We start from the raw sequence: 6707 nt of genomic DNA, 5'->3' as shown, positions 1-6707 counted from the left end.
ACTTGTTTATTTCCCACATAAACATTTCACATTAAAGACGGGTAGAGTTTGGTGTCATCAACATAACAGAGAAAATTGATATTAAATGTGTAGGAGAGATGACCAATTGGAAGTAGCCAGATAAGAAATGGTAGAGGTCCCCGAGGACACCAGTAGTAAGTGGAAATGGCTGGAATTTGACATTTTTGAGTTGAATTAACTGAGTGCAGCTGAAGAGAGGACGAACTAGTTCAGGTGTGTGTCAGTAATATCAAGTAAGGTTTGTTATACCTGCATCATTTATATTGTTAAAGCTCTAACTTTGATAACAGAGTTAATGGCATATTTCAACTCTGAAGCAAGTTTTCACATTTCATTTTGATTTTAATCCTCTGTAGACCGCTGTCTTCAATCATGTTATCATTGTGAGTCTTAACCAAGTGGTGGATTAGCCTCCACCTCTGAAAAGGATAGAGTGGAGTGAAAAACAGAAAAGTCAGTGTAATGTAGCAAAAATAGGAAACATTAGAACTGCAAACGTTTTCTTCCTTGTCTGCAGATTAACAGTCCACAGGTTGGGTGCTCACACTCTGATTCGTTCCCTGGAGATGAAGGAGAGAGAGCTCAGAGGACAGCAAGATGGTGGTGGTGCAGCTCAGTGTCCAATCAGGAGTGAGCAGTTCTTTCACTGCCTTCATTGCTGTCAACAAAGACAACGGAGAGGCGATCCAAGGACCTCTGCACCGCAGACATATTCTACCCCCCTGTGAGTTTTTTTTTTTTTTTAAAGCAAAAAAAGCAATACCATGAAACTGTTAATAGCAGGATGCCAGAGTCAATAGAGAGGACTCAAAAGAGCAACTTAAAATCAAACTATTTATGTAGTAGGTGTTTCTTTGCCAATGTTTTTTTCCCTGCATTAGAAAGTAATAAGCCAAATGGAAGTACAACACACATCTACGCATTTCTATAAAAACTGACCTGCCCTGAACTCATAATCTCTCTCTCTCTCTTTGTTTTTCCTTAAAGTGATGGCTGTCCATTCTTCCTGTAAAAGTGTAAGTATAAACCTGAATGAATGGGAGTAGAAACTGTGTGTGTGCATGAAGACATGCTTGTGTCGCTGAGATTTAACAGATTTATGTACGTTCACGTAGCCAAGTGATAATCATATATAATAATCATTGAATAGTAATAATGTTATTGAACAGGTTAAACATTTAGATATTACAAAAAGTTGCAAAAAAGCAAAAAATAATACACACAGCTGTGAAGTCAGCTGCACATGAATAACATTAGTACAATGACAACTTTAATCAGAGTGAGTTCAGAAGATCCAAAAGGGCTCCTTTGATCAGCTCCATCACCTAGTGGGGGTGGGGGGTCATAGTTTGATCCCACCTTCACTGTTGTGATTGGTGTGGGGGTAGGGACAGGCTTAGGGCGTCGGGGGGTTCCCAGGAGCATCTTCCTTGGGGGGCTCAACCCGGGGTAGCGGTCATGGCCAATTAAGGGCTCTGTTGGCTCTTAGGTGACGGTTTCCTCGTGGCTGCGTGCAGCGGGGCTAGGGGAGGGTCTGTGCTGATGGACGTGGGTTACTGACCTGGTAGCCTGGCTGCCCCTGGGTGGGTCCGGGACAGCCGTGAGGTTCTGGGGGCGCTCCGTCTCTGGGCTGGGGCCCTGGCCGGGCCTCGGGGGCTCGGGTCCTGGTTGGTGTGTTGCTGGGGTTGTGGGCGGGTGGGTATATGGGGGCCCAGTCCTGGCGCAGGGCGCTGCCGGTGCATCGAGCCACCTGGGGGACTCTTCAACTGGTCGGGGAGGTTGTCACATCTTGCAGGAGCTTTCCTCTCCTCAGGAATTCTCTCTGCAGGAGGGGGAGATATAGGAGAGGTGGAGGAAGATCTCAGCCTGGGCGTCTATTGTCTTGTGTAGTCTGGAAGATGAGTGGATGATGGGGTGGGTGCAGTTTTCTCTGTAGTGGGGTCGGGTGGGCTGTCCCGGGCTCTGTGGGGCCGGGCGGCGCTGCTGCACTGGGCCCTGGTCCGGATGGGCCTGGGCCCCCTTTCCCTGGCGGGTTGCAGAGCATGGGGGTGCCTACTGGGGTCAGCGGGGGAGCTTGCCCCTCCCTTTCTTCCCTCCCCATCTCCAGCTGCCTCCCTCTTCCCGCTCCACCACAATCACCCACACATGCAGGGCCTTGGGGTAGGGGTGTGTCACCAGGGTGCAGAGGAGGCATCCCCCCCCTCTGTCCCCTTCTGGCTGCCTCTGCCTCAATTTTATCTCACAACTTAGACATTCACATTACTCACACTCTCATAACACATACATATAGGATCTTGGGGGTGGGCTCACAACACGGACTCCAAATTACCATCAGGGTGTACACCGCACCCCTGGCGTCGTTGCCCACCTCTCAATTTTAAATACACGTAGACATTGAGGGCTATCAGGAGGGGCTATGCGCTTACCTGCTGCTCTCTGGCAGGTAGCTCCATGCCCTCCTGGGTTTTAATTGCACCTTAGAACACATATACATCAACACTACATATGAGCGGGTAGAGGGAGGTTTGGAGTCTTCTCACACCCCCGGTCTCTGCGGCCTGCTGGAGCGGGGGGGCTAGGAGGAGGAGTTGGCCGTCCGACTGGGGTCTGGTGTGTGGGGCCTCCCTGCTGCTGCGGAGTCGGGGCAGTCTGCTTCTCCCCACTGCAGGGAAAAGGGTAACACCACCTGGGTCTGGGTGCAGTTTCCCCCTCCAGGGGCAAGGGTACCTAGACCCGGTTCTTAGAGTACGCTTGGGGAGTGTGATTGTGTGTACAGCGTCTCTTTATGTCTGTCTCCACGTTGGTTGAGTGTGGAGTAATTGCCTATGAGAGCATGAGGGTGGGAATGGATGTTTGTATTTGAGTGTGCCTGTATGTCTGTGTCTATATGTCAGGTTGGGTATCAGACGCCACCTCTCTGGGGACATCTCAGGCCCTCCAAGGTTTGGAGGCCTATCTCCCCCCACCACTTCCCCTGCCGGTGGCAGACGCCCTCAGACATCGATGCGTTGGTGGTTCTTTGTGTCCGGGGGTGGGCGTCCGGGTACACACCGGCTCACTCCTTGGTGGCTGCTTATCCGGGCCTGGAACCTGGGGCTCGCTCGGGCCACTTCGGGGGTGGGGTGCCCTCGGCCTCTCGGCCTGGGGCTCGGTCACTCAGGCACAGCTGGCTGCCGGCGGAGCTCACGGGCACGTCACTGCAACCCCCCCTGGCTTCTGCTCCGCGGCTGCTGAGTGATCCCTCATCTGGGACTCTCCTCAGCTCTTTCTGGGACAGTGGCGCGGCTGCCCCTCTGTTGGTCTTCCTTGGTCTCTTGTGTTCTGGGGGCCTCTGGATGTCTGGAGTTTTGATCTCCTCCATACCTGCTTCATGCCCTGGAGGATGGGACTGTGGCCCCCCACACCCTCTAGCAGATCATTACATTAAGGAACCTTTTAAATACAAGCGCGCTCATGCTCACAGGTGTACACACAGGTGCACACACAAACTACACCCTTTTTGGCTCCTACCTCAAAGCACACTGTGCGCTGTCGATCTTACGTGCTGCACAATAATGTTTAATATTAAGTATTTAGTGTTATATTCCCATATATCATTGTGATGTTGTTTATTCTATTACTCTCGTTTTCTTCTGCTTGTTTTCTTTTTTCTTTCTCAACAGGTGATCCAGGTGATCGATATATGTATTTTTTGTCTGCTTATTTTGCTGGTTTTTGTTTTTTGCCCTTTATCCCCGTCCCTCTTCTCCGCTGTTTGTTTTTTTTTGTTTTGTTTTTCCCCCCTCTTTCTTTCTCCCTTTTCTTTTCCCCTGTCCCGTATCTAGCAAGTAAAAAAAATAAAATAAAATAAAATAAAATAAACAATAAAAGGTAAATCAAATGGACCATTACGGCAAGGCTGGGATGGTCCATTTGGTAAAGTAAATCCGTTGGGCATCTTTCTTCGCCTTTAGACAATAATTCTGATGGCAAAAGAACCAAACGGGACAGGTTTAAAAAAAAAAAAAAAAAAAAAAAAAAAAAAAAAAGAAGATCCAAAAGTGAGACACTAAAAACAAGCTAGTGAAAGCAAAAAGTGACTTTGAAAAATTTATTTCAAGGAATTAAAACACTGATAGGAAAAAAAAACTAAACATGAGAAGAATGGCAATCCTGCAGCGACCAATCAAAGAAGATTGTAATGGCTGCATTGTAAAGAAGTGAGTAAAGAAAGCTGAATTTTTTTTTACTTTTTCTGAGATATGCAGAGTTTTAACGAACAATTTGAACACTATTATTCATTTACATTATTTGTTCTCTCAACAGAGATGGGCAGTAATGCGTTACAAGTAACGTGTTACTGTAATCCGATTACAGGCACTTGCCCTGGTGGCCATTCTTTCAGTGGGCATTTCTCAACAACAACTACAAACACTAGTGAAGTGAATGGGCATTTAATTAAATAATTAAACATTTAATTCAATAATTAATGGCATATTTAATTAATTCATTTTGTCACTCCTGGCCCTCCACACCTCACTGCCATGATTGTTTGTGTAGTTATTGGATTGTAAAACTACTAGAATAGAATAGAAAACACATAAGATGCAGTCTCTGTTTTTTCTTCACCTTATTGATTTGAGCTGAACTGAAATAAATCTGTTCTTTTCTGTATGGCAATGACCAGGACCTGTCCCAGCTGTCTCTGGTGGATTCAGTATTGTCTCCAATGTTTCTGATAACTTCCAGTTTGGCAAGTTTCCCATGGAGGTGAGCAATGCAGTGACTGACAGACTACCCCTCCTTGATTTAGGACCCATGCCAAACACTGAGTAAAGAGTTCCTTGAGAATCCCGTTTATTCTCAAAGAGTGAGAATAAACGGGATTCTGTCTGACCCAGTGTTCTCCTCCACAGGTTCTCCTCAAGGTTGCATCTTATCGCCCTTATTATTCATTCTCTATACAAACATGTGTCAGAGCAGACATGAAAACAAGGGCCATCATTAAATATGCAGATGACTCTGTTATTGTCAGCTTACTGAAAGAGGGTGAAACTAACCACGGTCCAGTCATTGATGACTTTGTTCAGTGGTGTGAGGAGTCTTATCTCCAGTTGAACATATCTAAAACTAAAGATATGGTGATTGGTTTTAGGAAACAACAAAATGGGCACGGAGTCACTTTAATTAAAGGTCAGAAAATAGAGCAAGTACAATCATATAAATATCTTGGGACCATAATCAATGAAAAACTGAACTTTGATCAGAATTGCACATCAGTTTGTAAAAAGGGTCACCAGCACCTCTATTGCCTTAGGAAACTTGCTCATTTCCGCATTGACCAAAAAATTTTAACTTTGTTTTATCGTTCTTTTATTGAGTCTGTTTTATCCTTTTGTTTGGTGGCATGGTTTGGTCAGACCTCTGTCACAGAGAAACACTCACTGAATCAGATAGTGAGATGGTCCAGTCGTCTGATAGGTGAGCCACAGTCTTGTTTAGCCTCCCTGTACTCTAAGCAGGTACAGAGGATGGCTTTATCAATCCTTAGAAATGGTTCCCATCCTCTAAGGGGTGAATTTCAGCTTCTTTCCTCAGGATGGAGGTTTCTGTTTCCGAATGCAGGACAAAGCGTTATAAAAACAGCTTTGTCCCTGTTGCTGTCACTGAATTAAATAAGAACTGTTTTTGAGTCAAAACAAATTACTATATGCTACAGTGAGGTTTATATTTTTACTAGGTATGTGTGTTTTTGAAGGGATGCCAAATGCTATCATTTTTCTGTAAAGCAAATTTACCTTGCCTATGGGTATAAATAAAGTTACCTTGACCTCGCATTAAACCTGCATAGCTGTTTTCACATTTATAACAAATCACCCAAGTGACCGGCCGTGATCGTATAGTTAGTGCTCTGAGTTGTTGCCTAAACAACCCCTCTTCAAATCTGAGTTACAGCAGAGAGAATATGGCACTGAAGCAATGATGACAGCTTTAATAACCTATTTCATCTTCAATTATTTTTTTATGAAATTCTCTTGAAGTAACAACTGAATTTCAACCAACTCAACTAGCTCTGCATATTTTATTTCCTCTGTTAAAATAAAACGTGGTGGAGCCCAGCTGTAATTGTACCTTGCATTAATATGGTGTATTATTGATGGTGACACAGCACTGCTTAGCATGTCGTCCTGAATCTCACAGGTGTGCCGATGACCTGTGCAGTATATGAGGCCCTAAAATCCTGGTGGATTTCTGGGATACGAACAGGAGGGAGTCATGTGAGCTCTATCAATATTGCACCACTTACGTCTCAGACCTGTATTTATGTATTTATGCACTGAAATCGCGCTGTAATATCCAGTTAACTGTCCACATTTGTACTCTGTTTTTCCATTTATTATATTTTTTTTCCCATTAATTTGTCTGAAAAAAGATCCACGTAGTAACCAAAGAGAGCCTAAATCGATGGTCTCTAATAGCAGCCAAATTATAAGAGCTTTCATTAGTGATGGTGAGATGAAGCCTTGTGATGAACTGAAGCTTTCCAGCCAACTGGTCGACTCATGGTTCGAAGCATTGAGACGATTCATTGGCTCTACTGCGCCATCAAGTGGACGATTAAAGTCAAATAGGCTCAATGATTATAATGATGTGATGTGTAAACTTAATAAATAAATTGTTTTCATGGTTATTGTCAAGAGATGTAC

Source organism: Pelmatolapia mariae, linkage group LG10_11, assembly GCF_036321145.2.
Source record: "Pelmatolapia mariae isolate MD_Pm_ZW linkage group LG10_11, Pm_UMD_F_2, whole genome shotgun sequence".
Classification (NCBI taxonomy): Eukaryota; Metazoa; Chordata; class Actinopteri; order Cichliformes; family Cichlidae; genus Pelmatolapia; species Pelmatolapia mariae.
Note: the sequence above shows the minus strand (reverse complement) of the source record.